Source organism: Solanum dulcamara, chromosome 12, assembly GCF_947179165.1.
Source record: "Solanum dulcamara chromosome 12, daSolDulc1.2, whole genome shotgun sequence".
Lineage (NCBI taxonomy): Eukaryota > Viridiplantae > Streptophyta > Magnoliopsida > Solanales > Solanaceae > Solanum > Solanum dulcamara.
This window is the reverse complement of record NC_077248.1, coordinates 10,549,157-10,567,987: the sequence shown is the minus strand read 5'-3', so window position 1 is coordinate 10,567,987 and position 18,831 is coordinate 10,549,157.

The following is an 18,831-nucleotide window of genomic DNA, read 5'->3' as shown; positions in this document are numbered from 1 at the left end:
GACTCTTTTTTTTCTAAAATTGATTATTTCTCTATAAAGTTGAAATTAATTTTAAACCGTCTTTTTATGACATAACATAGCTATGGAGCATAATTAAGGTATTTTTGAGTGGCTATATGCGAAAATTCTCCAACTTTTAACAGGAAAAGTAAATCTTTTTTTATAGCAAAATAAAGAAAAAATTTATTTAATAATACTAACCTTTATGTACTCATTCCACTTACTATTTGACATCAGAATAGTATTGGTTTCTAGATCATAAATATTGTCCAGTCTTTTTAGTTAGTGGCAACCAAGCTTGATATTTTTTAAAAAATAATCATAACTATTCTTTCATTTGTTTTTGGGTAACAATAAAGCCATGAGAGGTTTCCAGAGCTATTTTAACCTTATTCCATGAATTTGGCTTCAAACTACTTCCAAGTCTCCCATTTAAAGATGTTTTTTGAATACAATTTTCTAAAAAAATCTTATCTATCTCCAAATTCTTCCAAATCACTCTTGAATCAATAGCCTATGACTAAATTGTAATAAGAAACCTCAAATATGTATACATAGTTATTGATTTTAATCATAGCTAATGTTTTTTTCATTTAGAAACTTTGATAAACATCAATACACCAAAAAAAATTATTGAACAAGAGTTCTTGACAAACATCAATACACCCCATAAAAATGATTAATATTAAAAAAATGCGTGTATAGATTATGAAAACTTACCAGTTCAACAAGAAAAAAAATGGTGTTTGATTGAGAAAAGAGAGGAAGAAAATTTGTAGCAGTGAGAAAAAAGTCGTGCAAAGCGCGAAAGAGGCAAGACGTAATTACTTTATAGCATATTTAATAAGTCTGAATGTTATTAAGACTCTCCTACATATTTGATTTGTTCAGATCTTTTCAGATCCATTAAGAGGCTTTTAAAAAAAATGGACTTAATGAGTTGAATCTGAATGATTCAGATTCAAACCTAAAAACCAAATGCACTTAAGGAACTGAATTTGAATTATTAAGATTCATACTTCAATTAAGTGCAAACAAATAAGGCTTTAATAACATTTATCATACGCATTACTTGGAGTAGTGACTGTGTCCAAACTAGGTGTCTTAGGTTTTCTATTGCATGGTTCAAACCCTCTTTCATATTTGAGAGAGGTAAGCAGTCTTGAATGATCAGGGTTATTGATAGATACTAATTTCATGTTTGATGTTGCTACATTCATATAACTAAAAGATCGACAAACAATTAAGCAATAAAAAGACAAAGTATAAAGGGAAATATTTTTGGTAAAATAGTGGATGCTTATCGTATGATTTTCCGCTCATATATATATATATATATATATATGAGTTGTTATTACTAATTAACAAACAATAAAGCGTTATTCTTCAATCGTCTGTTATTTATATAATTACAAAAAACATTTTGATTTTTTATAAAGAAGAATTTTGAAGTAAAAATTAAAAAGTAAGTTCATCATTTTTAATAAGGTCAAAAGTGAGCCGCCAAATTTAATAGTTTGTTAATAAACTTCAAAAAATCAAGTCATCTAATTAAACACGTAATAGTATAACATTCACTAAAGTCAAAGTAACCATTGCGGTTTAAAATAAGATTTTTCATTAGATAAGAGAGATTTTTGACATGGACAATATAACATAATTTTTCTCCTTTCCATTAAAAATATCTACATCGCATTTTACTTGTTAACTATAGGCATAACATAAATATGACCCTTAAATTAGTTTTAGTCGATCCAGCTATGAAAAAAAAGTAGGGGTGCAACACTTTATTCTCTTCTATTGCTCTTTGTTTCTTTCTGGCCTTCCAAAACTCGATAATTATAATTTTTAATTTTACTAGTGTATAAGTAGCGTTTTACATGTATTATGCCACGTAGAACACATTTGTCTACTTTTTAAATTTTATACAAGTTTAATTGTCTATTTGTGCACACCAAAAATTAGAGAATATAAATATCAAATAAAACTAAGTTAAATGACATATTTATGTATTATATCTTAATTATGTGATTCCAAAAATAATTAAAGTGAATTTCTCACGTAATAAATCACGATTTGTCTTGATTACAATTTTTCTTCAATTGTAAAAGTGACTTTAGATATACTAATAACAATTGACCAAGTGTTCATCCGAAAAATCAACTCAAAAAAGTCATCAACAATTTTAACATCAGGCTTTTTAAAATAAAAAATCTTGTGATGTTGGAAGTGTGTAGGGACACTCATTATGAAATCCACAAGATAAACTTTTACGAGTTTGACAGTAGTAGTAGTTGTTGCAAGTCAAATGTGTCTAACAGTACAGAATTTTAGTAGACAATTTAGGTACAACACATTTACCAGAGAGTTGTCAAGTACAGCACAACATCCACCAATTAGATGCAAGTTTTAGTGATTAACTTTTATTGTTTAAACCATAGTGGCCTTCATATATTCCACCACAAAAGATATTTGCCACGTGTTAAATATGTGCATTGAATTGTATATTTCGTACTTACGAGTCAAGGTAAAACTCCATGATAATGGATTAATGGGGTTGGAATTAATTAGATGGTGCATACGTACTTTATGACTCTTCCACACTTTTTTTTAATAATAAGTTATAAATATATGCATTATTGAATACATGATGTGTTTTGAATATTATCTTTTTTGGTTCAAAATTATATGTTTTTATTCATGTTTGTTGCAAGATTGACTTTATGTAGGCTTAGAGTTGTATCTTAATAATATATTTGATTTCAGTTCTGATAATAATAATAACAGTAATATTATTTGGAGCTACTTTAGATCTCGCTTAAACTAATTACAATATAAATATAATTTCAAACTTGATCCTCGATATCTCATCTTACCTCATCAAATTTGAAATTATTTTATCCAATTTTTTTAAATAAAATAAATTAATCTAAAAATTATAATCTCAAAATAATTTAATCTACATACCAAATATATACATACTACAATCAATGAGGAGTAGTACTGAAAGGAGTTGCACCAATTCACATTTATCTTTACTTTGTGTTTATATTGTATGCACACAATCGTTTGAGTCAATATATCCTTTCAATTTCTAAAAGAAAGGCAAAGAGCTGGCAGATCACTTTGGTAGAAGAGTTAAAAGCACTATGAAGGAAACATGTGACATGGTCCCGTGAATCCAAGCTTACGTCTAGTCATAGATTTTGAATTTAAAAAATTTGAGTACTTAAAATTGTATTTTTGAAATTCAAGAGTTGTATTTGGATATATATTTTTTTTAGAAAAAAATTAAGTTTTGTGATTCGTTGTTCCTAAAATCGAAAAACTGGCAGACCAAATTTTTGGAAATTTTAAAATATTTGAAGATTATATTTTCAAAATTTGATCAAATAGATATTTAAAGATAAATTTTCAAAATTTGATCCAAACTCTATGGCCAAACGCTAGCCATGGGCATTTGGCCATGTTCCATTGTGAAATCTAAAAGGTAAGTTTTATTATCAAAATGAAAGTCGTGTTAGGCCACGAGTATAAATTAAATTTTTTTTTACTTTTATGTGTAATTTGAAGTGAAAATACCTTTTTGTTGTTTTTCAAATTCTTGAAAATTCTGAAATTCAACTTCACGTAGAATTTTGAAATTTTATGACCAAACTAAACGTGTTTTTCAAAGTTCCACTTCAAAAAAAGATTAAAAATTTATATGGCCAAACATATGATTCCAAATAATAACTGGTCATTATTTCAAACAAGTGTTTTTTTATCCAATTAATCCATTATTTCAACTTCAAATGTAAAATAGAGAATTTCTTTTTGACAAAAACAAATTTTAGGAGTTTTTCCAATTTTTCACTTACAAAGCTTCAACTCTAATTTTATTTCCAAAACGCACTTTAATTTTCAAATATCCCTTTTCGACTTAACTTCAAATATTATTTTTAAAAAATGTTAACCAAATCATGTCCAAACAGGGTGGGCAAGTCACGGAGGGAATAGGCTATCTCCCACAAACTCAACATGTTTCACTTCTTAGTAATATTTTTTCTTTCATCTTTCCTTTTCTACAATTAGGTGTGGGGTTGGTGAAAAATTAGTCAAGGTTCATTTTTACGTAAATAGTTGGTTAGATTCAATATTTATTTTTTAAAATTTGATATAAATAAATTATATATTGATTATATATAACTATATACATATTATATTAAATTATTCATATATCATACATTTGTTATCTATTTTTATTTTTTCACTCATTGGAAATTTCAGGGAGTTCTACCTTTTTTTTTCTTGCTACCTGGAAAGATAGTGACTTAATTCTTACCCTTTATTTTGGTTTTGATCTCAGTGTACATATTAGATCAAGCTTATGTGACCTTCAATTAGGTCAAAAGTATGAATCAATTCCTAGAGACTAAAGCTAAAGGAAGTTAAAATTTTAAAAAAACAACCAATAATTAGAAACAAAAAAATATGCCCCAGCATCTGCGACAAGCCTTCATTTTTTTTTTGGGTAGGGTGGAGGGGGTGGAGGTTGGGGGTGTGTCACGAACTAACACATAGGGCCATGTGCACACCTATTTTAATATCTAGTTAGGAGAACTTTTAATCCTCAATCAGTTATAACATGCGTAAATAAACAAAGCGTGAGATACACCTCAAATGATTATGAAATTACTATGAATTCAACTAAAAACTCCAGAGTTGAATTACAAGAAAACTACTAACACTCTCCCCCCCTCCCCTTCCCAAAGAACTAGTCTAAACAGGTACAAGGGCTTCTAAGAATATAATTTAGAAAATAATCAGAGACACAACTCCCACCATAAGAAAAGAAGGAGTAGAAGGTGTCGGAGATTGTCGTTGTCTTCACCTAAGAAACATCACTGATACCGCGACTAGACTATGCCAAGTGGTATAGCAAGAATAGTATTAATACAACAACACATGATGATAGGCATCATCAGTCGACCCGAAACCACCACATAATATAAAGTAAACATTCAGAAGAAAAACATGCAATAAAAAATACACCATCCCAACTACACTAGTCACCACCGGCACACTTGAGTTAAGCTGTTGTCTTATTCCGCGATGGACTTAGATATTTATCATACCACCCCCTTAATATTTAAATGCTTTTCAAGCTTAGAACTTTTCAGATCATAGCCTAGCCCCTCTATCACATAGAGGAGTTTCCGAAATACAGGCCACATTAACTCTATCTAACCTGTCTACAACTTTTGCTCACGCTCTCACACCAACACTCTATCCCTTAAACTATTTAGTAAACCGTTGCAAGACTCGTCACGTTATAAGGAGACAATACATCACCTCATCATGAATATAGACCACTCGAGCTTCTAAACCCCACGTTCATTTTATTTTCCACATATGAGCATAGTCAAGTACAATATAGTAGTGTCAATTAATGGACATCTCATTGAACCCACACCCAAATTGTTAGTGTATCAGTATGGTATCTGATCCCAAACATAGTTAGTGAACCAGTGTGGTACCATATCCAATTATGTGCCAATGTGGCACTTGTTCCAATTGTACTGGCGTGGTATCCGATCCAAATGTGACGGAGTGGCACCCAATCCATAGAAAATCATATATCACAATCACAACTCACAAATCAATAACCATACTTGAAACCACAAGTAAATCAGACAGGTTCAATGCAAGAGATTATCAACATGAAGTTATTTACATTCAATAATTATTCTGTGAGTATGTATTACACCAGTAATTCACATAGGCAGTCACATAAACACACACACGTATGTACATATCCTATGTCTATACGTAATATGCTATTAATAGACCCCCTTATAGACACACTCTTGTTCTCAGGAATTACCAACTATCTCAACAAGAGTTATTCAGGTTATCAATCAAGAACTAGCCACATATTTCTAGTTACATGAAAGTCATACCCACATAATACACTCTTGCCTTAGGCTACTATAAATACCAACCTTTCACTATCCAAACTCCATATTCGAAGTCCTAAACATGAAATCTCCTATTAATCTACAATGTATTATGCAAAGAGAATTAGGTATATAACTACTCAGTTAAGCAACCTAACCTACTTGGGCGCTAAGTGTAGAATTCTTAACAAAAGAATAAGAGAAATTATAGATTATATTGATAATAATAAACGAGTACAAACTCTTTTATATAGAAGTGAGTTGTAAAGTCTTACGCTAGCTAAACGTAGAGTTATACTAAAACACAAATACAATTACAAATATATAGATTATATAGATTAATTACAAAACTACTTTACGTACATAGCAGCAGCTTAGTCCTAATTTGACTCTAACTCATCTAACAGTCTGACTATAACTCAACTCTTTAGCAATTTTTGACAGCCTTCAGGACTCCTATCAGTTGGAAGTCTTTGATAGCCTTTAGGACTCCTATCAGTTGGACCATGTTGTTCAACCTATTCCTTAGCTTCATCCTGATCCTTATCTTCAACGCTTCCCTTCAAGCTAGTGAGTTGTGGAACAATTACTCCTAGCTTACTTTGAAAACCAGCAAAGACTTGCTTTGTCAATGCTTTTGTATGAATGTCAACAAGTTGATCCTTGGACCTCATAAATTGAGTAAGAAGTTTACCCCTAGCAACCTTTTCTCGAACAAAATGATAGATCTCAGCATGTTTGGTTCTAGCATGCATAACTGGATTGACTGTCATGTACAAGGCACTCAAGTTATCGTAATACAATGTAGGAACTGACTTGAGGCACACCCCAAGATCATGAAGTAGCTATGTGATCCATGTCATCTTTGCTGCAGTGGAGGCTAGTGCTCTATACTCAGCTTCAGCACCTGATCTTGCTATTGTGGTCTGTTTCTTGGAATTTCAAGAAATAAACTTTGCACCTAGGTAGATGTTATAACCCGTAGTTGATCTCCTAGTAGTGGTGTAGCCTCCTCAATCAGCATCTGAATATGATTGTGAAATAATTATGATTCCAAAGTATAGAGTACCTTTAATATACCTTAGAATCCTTTTGACTCTTTGAAGATGTTCAATATTGGGACTTTGCATATACTAACTTGTTAGATTCACTACATGAGTGATATAAGGTCTTGTGAGTGTCAAATATTAAAGACTCCCTACTATCATTCTGTACAGAGAGGCTTTTGCATCCTTATCAACAGCTACAACTTTCACAACAGTCTTTCCAGTGGAACCACTACTCTGATCTATTTCAGTCGTTGTGATGAGAAAGATTAGTCTCATCACCTGAATCAATTGCATCATTTGTGTCCTCCATATGAGATAATTCGTTGGTGACACCCAATTTTGGCCTGACTTTGTAAAATTAATATTTTTAATTTTTATTTTATTAAATAGTTCAAAAGTATATTTTTACAATTTTAAATTAATTTTATCGATAATTATCCTTAGATGAGGATTTTATTAGTTTATTTTTTAAAATTTTTAGTTATAGTTATATTTTTATCATAGTTCATTAATTTGTATTTTTACATGTCATTTGTTATATTTGTTCTATTTATTTTAGTATTTTTAGCACATTCTAGGAATAGATTAAAATACAGATAAATATTTAATTTTCCCCACAATTATACCTACCTCACTAATCACATAAATTTTCCACACAATTTTACCTACCCCACTAATCACATAAATTTTTCTCACAATTTACCTACCCCACTAATCACACACAATTTTCTACACCTATATAACCATTTTCAACCCCTCTCTCTCTCCTCTCTTATTCTTCCTAAAATCACACCCACCAACAACTACAACAAAAGTCCAACAACTATATACACTATAATTTTCTACACCTATATAATCATTTTCAAACTATCTCTCTCCTCTCTAATTCTTCCTAAAAAAGCACATCTATCAATAACTATAACAAAAGTTCAACACCTATACATTACAATTTCCTACACCTATACAACCATTTTCAAACTCTTTCTCTCTCATCTCTAATTCTTTCTAAAAAAAAACACCCATAATATTTATTCTTCTTCTCCACTCTCTCCCTCACTCTCACTATAAATAACACCAATTTTAACTCTTCTTCACTATTTTTATCCCTCTCCTTCATATTTTTCCGTTAAAACCAATCAACCAACAACCACCAAAATTTTCTTCTTTTCCAGCCAAACACACTTCATTTTTGGTGAGGTTTGAATTTTCACTTCCAAATCTAACTAAACATAAATGGTGCTTCACTTTGTTTTAGGATTTTGTTGTCCTTGTTGCTATGTTTTGTTGCATTTCCACGTATATTTTGTTTCATTTCAGATCTGGACGGAGGGGTTCAAACTCCAACCATTATTTTCTGTGTTTTCATGTTCTTCGGTCATTATTCATGATTCTCCGTTAAATTTTTGTTTACTATTCTTGTTTGAGATATTTTTAGTTAATTTGAGTCTTTAATGTTATTCTTTTACCTCAATTTTATTTTTTTCCTTTTTAAACTGTTTGCAGGTACCATGACCAATGAAAAAATCTCTCCGTCGATTTTTGAGGCCTCCTCATTTTAAAAGATGGAAATTTTGTTTAAGTTTATATATGTTATATTGTTTAAACGGATTAATTTATGTTTTTCTTTAGTTATAACTTTTGCTAATGGACTGATTTTATATATTATTTTTTTCTAATGAAGTGTCTAGTTATAAAGCATTAGTTTAGTTTTGTTTTATGTAAAGTGATATATGTAGTGTTTAAAATTATTAATTAATTTATAATTTCACAAATATGATATTTTTATTGATACGCTTTTATTGTACCATTGTTTGTTCTTGTTTGTTTTATACTTACTGCTATTACTTTCCATATTGTTAGATTAATTATTAAAAGATTTTAAATTATTATTATTTTTGTTGTCCTACCATTTATGATATATGTATATTTTATTGCTATGATTAATTTTGGGTTGACCCACTTTGGTTATTGCTTTGTATTTATGGAATTGTTTACCCTTTGGAATTTTTATTTAAACCAACCGTGAATATATATTATATTTTTATAAGTTAAAAGACGAAAATTTTAGTTTAAGTTTAGATTATAGATTTATATATTACAAGTTGAAATTGGCCGATGAGGAAATAATCATCGATTTCCAAGGCCTCCCATGTTCGTAAGACGAATTTTATTTTCGTATTATTATTATTATTACTATTATTATTTATTCATTATTAACATGTTTACTAAGTGTCTTTATATGTGTTGGAGCACAAAGCTACTGATGTACAGTCCATGTATATCTGATATACAAGAAAATTGGTGGTTGTATACATTGATATATGGTGTATATACAGCTGTGATATATAATAGAATTGAGCTAAAAGCTCAAAACGCAGGTGGCCCAACAACTTAGTCCAGACGTACAGAAACTAAGTATCAGACAATATTTTTATGTGTTATTTATATTAATTCGGGTTGTAATAATTTATTTACTTATGTTATTTATGCTTACTTAGATATTAATTTTAATTTATTTTAACTTAATTAGATTCTCCTAAAGATAAATTCTTCATTAGGATTTGGTCATAAGAATTGTAAATATAGAAGTCTAGTGTCATTTAGTTCAAGAATCAACCAATTTAGAGCATCTTACAGTGAGATATGATTTTTATTTTACAAACACTCCATTTTATTACAACACCATATCTTGCAAAAATTAATTTATTTGACATACTTATCCTCCGAATCTTGAGATATGGTCTTCATGAAAGTTGTAGGTAATGTTGTTGGGGTTATTTAAAAATTTGAATCACCTAATTTGGATTAATCGATGAAAAGTTATACCTAAAATACAGAAGTAGTATCATTTTCATTGAGAATTAAAATACCACATATAACATTTTAGGGGGTGTTACATGAAGGAATACTCTCATTAAAGTCTTACATACATTAGAGTAAAGCTTTAAAAAAATATAATTTTATAATCAAAATACTCTAGGCATAAGAGAACATAATATAATCAAAATACTTTAGGCATGAGAGAACATAATTATGATCAAAATACTTTAGGCACAAGAGAACATAATTATGATCAAAATACTTTAGGCATGAGAGAACATAATATAATCAAAATACTTTAGGCATAAGAGAACATAATTATGATCAAAATACTTTAGGCATGAAAGAACATAATAATGATCAAAATATTTTAGGCATGAGAGAACATAATTATGATCAAAATACTTTAGGCATGAGAGAACATAATATAATCAAAATACTTTAGGCATGAGAGAACATAATTATGATTAAAATACTTTAAAACCTTTTCATGCCTTCATATAAGGACATTTTATAAACCAACAATTTAATGCATTTAAGAGCCAACAGAAGCTAATATAAGATGGGTGATTAAACTTCAAATATTTAAAAATTTATGCATTTGGAATTATGATATGAAAACCCATAAAGTTCATGCTTGAATTAAATAGAAAACTTTGATAATTCATTTGAGATTCATGAATGAAAGGATCCATGAATCAATAACATTTTAGGGGGAGTTACAGCACTGAGACGTGCAAATTATAGAAGAAGATCTAACTTTGAAATTGTCAAAGACAAAAGACATAAAGTCTCCAAAGTCAAGAAAGTAAAGACGACTTTCAAAAAAAATGTTTGAAAGAAATTTTAAAAAAAATACTCCTACAAGGTCGATATAAGATAAAAAGAAAAATACTCCAATAAAAGAGGAGAAACTTCAAAATGAAGGGGTGAAAAGTGAAAAAAATCCAAAAATAAAGATTAAAAAAGAAGTCGAAATCAAAGAAGGGAATAACAAAGAGGACCATGCGCCAAAAGCGTATTAATCATCAAAAGCATAAATTCAATGTAACTCTCAAGGAGAGATTAAGTCATTTTTATCCCAAATAAATATCTCACCCGTCCCTAAGCCTACATTACAAGCCAATAACAAGTCATACATGATCCCATTCCAAATATTCTCACATTAGTGGAGACTTACATACAGGACAAGATATGGTATCACAGTTACATACGTTGAACATTCTTGAGAGTGTAAGTGCACTTTGAAAATGCCCTCAAATCGAATAATTCAAATATGTGTGAAATATGACTTTCTTTATTGTGAAGGCACTTGAAACATGAGGATTGGTATAATTCTAAATCTTTGTTTGAATCAAGACGAACAAATCTTGTCGATACTCAACTATGTTTGAGGTATTAATTGAAACTATAAGAGTTACCACGGAGTCAATCTCAGTTATAAAAAAGAAAATGAAAAATATTTCTACGCAATGCTAACTATTTGTATCAATTGTAGTCAAAATTTGACTATCTCTTTACATTCTTAAAAAAAATTGCATTTGTCCTTTGAAATTGGATGGTTTGCTCTAAATAATATGACTTAGGCTAATTGCATCGGTGTGAGATGCCTATTTGACTTCATTGGATCGTTAATCTCAAATGGGAGGCATATCTCTTGTTTATAAGCTGTAAGTATTGTAAGGAATACAATTTTCCATATCATTATGCTCATATTACACATGTGTTTACTAATGGTCTTGTCTCAGATTTTGCAGTATTCATCATCCATAAGATTGGAACTACATTTGACTTGATTCCTGCACCAAAAGGATATGTAGGTGGAACAACGGCTCGGCCATGTTCCTCGTAAGATTTTTATTTCTCCCTTACTATGAAAACTAGATTTTTTTTGAGAAGATCTCAAAAATTCACAAGAAGATACTATCTCCAGCAAATCAAGATTGAAGATCATGTTAGTATATGCAAATGGGATAGAATTTTTGAGAAAATCTCAAAAATTCCACAAGAATGTCAAAATTCTTTTTTCAGCAGCTCGAGATTTATCAAAAGATCTAACTGGGAACGATTTTTTGAGGAAGATCTCAAAATTTCTGTCAATAATTGTCAAAAGTTCGAAGTCAAATTCAAATGATCTCCAACATTGCTAGAATGGAGCGAACACAAATTTAAGATGCGAGCTACTGATGCCTCGTATAAACTTCAATCAAAGACATAAGTCCCAACGAACACAAATTGTTCAAGAGAAAAAATGAAGGAACATGTGAAAGCATTAAGAGAATGACACTCTCACAATAATTGAGCCATCCGCCTCATTACAGTGGACAATCATTCAACTCATCCAAGAGAATGACATTGGCATTTTCATTTGCCAAGAGGGTCATTTCATTTTTATTGCATTAGCAAGAGGGTCATTTTATTTTCATTGCATTACCAAGAAGGTCATGCATCATTCAACTCATTCAAGAGGATGATATTTGCATTTTTATTTGCCAAGAGGGCCATTTCATTTTCATTATTGCCGAGAAGGACATTATCATATCATTGTCGAGAGAGCCATTCATATTATATTATCGGAAGTGGTAATATTTTTGCTAAGAGGGCCATTATCATATCATTGCCGAGAGAGCCATTTTATTTTTATTGCATTACCAAGAGGGACATGCATCATTCAAATCATCCAAGAGGATGACATTACATATTATTGCCTGCCATTTAATTTTCATTGCATTACCAAGAGGGTCATACATCATTCAAATCATCCAAGAGGATGACATTGCATATTATTGCCAATAGGGTCATTTCATTTTTATTACATTACCAAGAGGGTCATGCATCATTCAAATCATCCAAGAGGATGACATTTGCATTTTTATTTGCCAAGAGGGTCATTTCATTTTCATTATTGCTGAGAGGGCCATTATCATATCATTATCGAGAGAGTCATTCATATTATATTATCGGAAGTGGTAATATTTTTACCAAGAGGGCCATTTCATTTTCATTGCATTACCAAGAGGGTCATCCATCATTCAAATCATCTAAGAGGATGACATTGCATATTATTGCCAAGAGGGTCATTTCATTTTCATTGCATTACCAAGACGGTCATGCATCATTCGAATCATCCAAGAGGATGACATTACCATACTTATTGCCGAGAGGGCCATCTCACTACATTGCATTACCAAGAGGGTCATGCATCATTTGAATCATCCAAGAGGATGACATTATCATATCATTACCAAGAGGTCTATTATCATATCATTGCCGAGAGGGCCATCATCATATCATTTTCAAGAGGGTCATCATCATTATCATATCATTGCCGAGAGGGTCATTTTATTTTAATTGCATTACCAAGAGGGTCATGCATCATTTGAATCATCCAAGAGGATGACATTATCGTATCATTGTCGAAAGGGTCATTATCATTTCATTGTCGAGAGGGCCATCATCATTATCATATCATTGCCAAAAGGTCCATCATCATAAGCATATCATTGTTGAGAGGGCCATCATCATATCATTGCCGAGAGGGCCATTTCATTACATTGCATTGCCGAGAGGGTCATTTCATTACATTGCATATTTATTTACTGAGGGGGCCATTTCATTACATTGCATTGTCAAAAGGGTCGTGCATTATTCAAATCATTCAAAACGATGATATTTGCATATTTATTTACTGAAAGGGCCATTGTATATCGATCTCCTCAAAGAGAAACATCAGCATTTTCTAGTGTTATAAATGTCTGAAGGGCATACGTAAGGCGCATCAAATATCAGAAAAAATTTGAAGTGCAACTTGAAAGTAGATCATTATCCTACCAATGGATCTTCATTTGTCCTATCGATGGACGGTTTTTTTGCCAAAATATCTTATCGATGGATCATCTTCATTAGTCCTACCAAGGGACATGCAATCAAATTCTGCTGATGGATCACCTTCATTCGTCCTATCAATGGACATGCAATATCATCCTACTGATGGATATTTATTCGTCTTATTGTTGGACATGTATTTGTATCCTACCGATGGATTATTCTCACATGTCCTACCAATGAACGTGCATTCATTTTGTCAAATATCCTGTTGATGGATATTTTTTTGTCCTTTCAACGAACTCACACCACGCTTCAACAATCAGATGAAGGTTGTTGGCATGCATGACTTTGAAGAAAGGATGACTTTGAATCACCAAGACAATAACATATCCACAAGAGTATGCGAAGAAGATGACAAAAAGTATCGTAAGAGATGCTATCTTTTATTAAATTTTATTTTTACTAAAAAAATTTATCTTAGTTTTTTTGACAACATCCAAGAGGGTGCATTTTCAATTCAACCACAAGTAAGGGCCACGTAAACAAGGACGCAACATAATGTGGAACTTTCAGTCAAACCACACCCTTATCTGAAGGTCATAAGTACGGCCAAAATTGGATTGGTCAATTTTCTTTGTCCATGATCTCTTTCATTGATCTGATCCAAAGAAAGGGACAACTGTTGACATCCAATTTTGGCCTGATTTTGTAAAATTAATACTTTTAATTTTTATTTTGTTTAATAGTTCAAAAGTATATTTTTACAATTTTAAATCAATAAAAGGGCAGCCCGGTGCACTAAAGCTCCCGCTATGCGCGGGGTCCGGGGAAGGGCCTGACCACAAGGGTCTATTGTACGCAGCCTTGCCTTGCATTTCTGCCAGAGGCTATTTCCAAGGCTTGAACCCGTGACCTCCTGGTCACATGGCAGCAACTTTACCAGTTACCGATATAAAACTATTTCCCGACACTTAGTTTTTGTACGCCTGGACTAAGTTATTGGGTCACCTGCATTTTGAGCTTTTGGCCCAATTCTGTTATATATCACAGTTGTATATACACCATAAATCAGCGTATACACCCTCCAATTTTCTTATATATTAGATATACATGGATTGTATATCAGTTGGTTTGTGCTCCAACACCTGTAAAGACACTTAGTACACATGTTAATAGTGAATAAATAATAATAATAACAATGATAATAATAATACAAAAAAAATCCATCTTATGAACATGGAAGGCCTTTGTAATCGACGATAATTTCTTCATCGACCAATTTTTACAAAAATATAATATATATTCCCGGTTGATTAAATAAAAATTTCAAAGGGTAAACAATTCCATAAATACAAAGCAATAACCAAAGTGGGTCAACCCAAAATTAATCATGGTAATAAAATATACATATATTATTAATGATAGGACAACAAAATTAATAATAATTTAAAATCCTTTAATAAATAATCTAACAATATGGAAAGTAATAGCAGTAATGATAAAAAAAATAAGAAAAATAATGATACAATAAACGCATATCAATAGAAATATCATATGTGAAATAATGAATTAATTAATAATTTTACCCACTAAATATATCACTTTACATAAAATAAAACAAAACTATTGTTCTATAACTAGACAATTAATTAGAAAAAGAAGAAAATCTGAAATCACTACATTAGAAAAGTTATAACTAAATGAAAACATAAATTAGTCTGTTCAAACAATAAACATATAAAAACTTAAACTAAATTTCCGTCTTTTAAAATGGAAAGGCCTCAAAAATTGACGGAGAGATTTTTTCATTGGTCATGGAACTTGCAAACAGTTTAAAAAAGAAATAAACAAAATTATGGTAAAATAATAATATTAAAGACGTCCAAATTAACTAAAACTGACCCAAACAAGAATAGTAAATAAAAACTTAACGGAGAATCATGAATAATGACTAGAGAACATGAAAACACAGAAAACGATGTCTGAAGTTTGAATTCCTCCGTCCAGATCTGAAATGGAATAAAATATACGTAGAAATGCAACAAAACATAACAACAAGAACAACAAAATACTAAAACAAAGTGAATCGGCATTTATGTCTAATTAGATTTGGGAGTGAAAGTCCAAACCTTATCAAAAATGAAGTGTGTCTGGCTGGAAAAGAAGAAAATTTTGGTGGTTGTTGATTGGTTTTAATGCAAAAATGTGAAGGAGAGAGATAAAAATAGTAAAAAAAGAGTTAAAATTGATGTTATTTATAGTAAGGATGAGGGAGAGGGTGGACAAAAAGAATAAATATTATAGGTGCGTTTTTTTTAGGAAGAATTAGAGATGAGAGAGAAAGAGTTTGAAAATGACTGTATAGGTGTAGAAAAATCTAGTGTATATATTTGACTTTTGTTGTAGTTGTTGATGGGTGTGGTTTACTAGAAAGAATAAGAGAGGAGAGAAAGAGAGTTTGAAAATGATTATATAGGTATTGAAAATTGTAGTGTATAAGTTTTGGATTTTTGTTGTAGTTGTTGATGGGTGTGTTTTTTTTAGGAAGAATAAGAGAGGAGAGGGAGAGAAATTTTGAAAATTGTTATATAGGTTTAGAAAATTGTGTGTGATTAGTGAGATAGGTAAAATAGTGTGAAAACTTTATGTGATTAGTGGAATAGGTATAATTGTGGAGAAAATTTAATATTTATCTGTATTTTAATATATTCCTAGACTGTGCTAAAAATACTAAAATGAATAGAAAAATATAACAAATGACATGTAAAAATACAAATTAACAAACTATGATAAAAAATAGGTATAACTAAAAATTTTTAAAAATAAACTGGTAAAATCCTCATCTAAGGATAAGTATCGATAATATTGATTTAAAATTATAAAAATGCACTTTTGAACTATTTAACAAAATAAAAATTAAAAGTATTAATTTTACAAAGTCATGTCAAAATTGGGTGTCAGCAGTTGGCTTAAGCTTAATGGAACAAGAGGTGATGAGATGGTGAAGTGAAGAGGTGGATAGAGTATTGGTAGATAGGGTCATTGCAGTTTTGGACGTGTGGTTGATTATTATTTTTCAAAACTTAGAGCGGAAGAGCTTGAAGAGCTCTAATACCATGTAGAATTCTCAATAAAAGAATGAGAAAAATGAAGGATTGTATTGATAATAATAAGCGAATACAAGCTCCTTTATATAGGAGTGAGTTTGTTATGATGATAAATAATGAAAATAAATTGGACACGAGAATTTTACATGGAAACCCTCAAACAAATAAAGGGGGGAAACCACAGAATAGAAGGATTTTTACTATTATGATATGGAGTACACCGCTCTCAAATACAAAAAGAAAACAACAATTAACACTTCTCTCTTGTAAAAGAAACAACTCACTAAAGAGGACACTCAAGACTACAATATTTATCTTGATGTATAACTCTCTTTGTGTTTTTACTCTCTCTCTTTTACACAAAACTTTCAAAGCCCTTAGGACTACATTGTGAATGCTCACATGTTAGAAGGAATGGGCTTATATTTATAGAGTCATAAACTTTTTCCTATAAGAAAAAGGACTAGCCAAATATATGAAAACTTTGTGTTTTCCTTTTAGGAAAAGGAAAACCCAATTATACTAGGACCTTTCTTTTCCTTTCCTTTTCCTTTTTCTGCCTATTTTTTTGTCTACTTTTCCTTCGTTAAATTGGACTTTACTTAGCAGCCTTTGTTGACTTTTCTTTCATTCTCCCACTTAAAGATTTAATTGAGAATCAATTAAGTCTTCACACCATTTTTTCTATCCAATTACTGCAATGTTACGTTTCTGCTAGGACAATAGAAGATCGACACCATTTACACTTGTTACTGTTGATAGGCTTTGTAAACATATCTTCTAGGTTGTCATTAGTGTGAATTTTCTGGATATCCACACTGCCTTCCTCCACCTTCTCACGGACAAAGTGATGCTAAACTCATATGTGCTTTGTTCTTGAATGAAATGTCGGATTCTTTACAAGATGTAAAGTGCTCTGACTATCACAAAATAGAGTAACCTTCTCTCGTTTGTGCCCGAGCTCCTCCAGTAGCATCTGCATCCATATTACCTCTTTGCTAGCTTGTGTAGCTGCTACATATTCTGCTTCCATCGTAGATGTAGCCACGATATATTACAGTTTTGAAACACAGCTTACAGCTCCTTCAGTAAGAGTAAACACATAACCTGTGGTGAACTTACTTTTATCAAGATCACCTACATAATTTGAATCAACATAACCTTTAACAGTAAAGTCTGATCCTCCATAACATATTGCAATATCTGAGATACCCTTGATATATCTTAGTATTCTCTTAACAGTATTCCAATTCTCTCTACCAGGATTATCTATGTATTGACTAACCACTCCCACTGCTTGTGCAATGTCAGGTCTTGTACATACCATGACGAACATTAAACTTCCCACTGCTGATCCTTACGGTACTCGAGACATCTCCATCATCTCTGCTTCATTGCTACGACTCATACTTGAGGATAACTTGAAATTAATAGGAAGTGGGGTAGAAATTGACTTACAATCTTGCATCTTAAAGCGTCTTAAGATTTTCTTCAAGTAGTTCTTTTGAGAAAGCCAAATCTTCCTATTATTTCTGTCTCGGTGAATTTGCATCCCTAGAATCTTGTTTGCTAGTCCCAAGTCCTTCATTTCAAACTCCCTAGCCAACTGTACCTTTAAATTTATAAGACGATCTTTGTTGGGGCCTGCTACTAACACGTCATCAACATACAATAGAAACATGCCTCAGTAGTTTGGTTCTTGGCGCGACGCGCCACTAAAAGTTGTGCAGGGTTTTTCAGGCTAATTTTCCAGAACCCAAAAACTTTGGCCTTGGCGCTATAAGGGCGCAATGCGCCACTATTGCGCCAGAAACATGCCTCAGTAGTTTGGTATTTGGCGTGGCGCACTACTACGAGGTGTGTAGGTTTTAGGCGTATTCAGCCTGGCCCTGCAATGGCGCGACACACCACTATCGCGCCAGGTGCATTTTTGCCTATTTTCAAAACTTTTGAGGAAGGGTAAGTTGGAAACTTACCCAAATTATATATGTATTACCCTTGGTCATTTGGGAACACATTTCTTTAGCCTCACTCTCTCTCTAAAAGCCCTAGAAACCTCTTCTCTCTCTCTCTCTTCTTCTTCCTCTC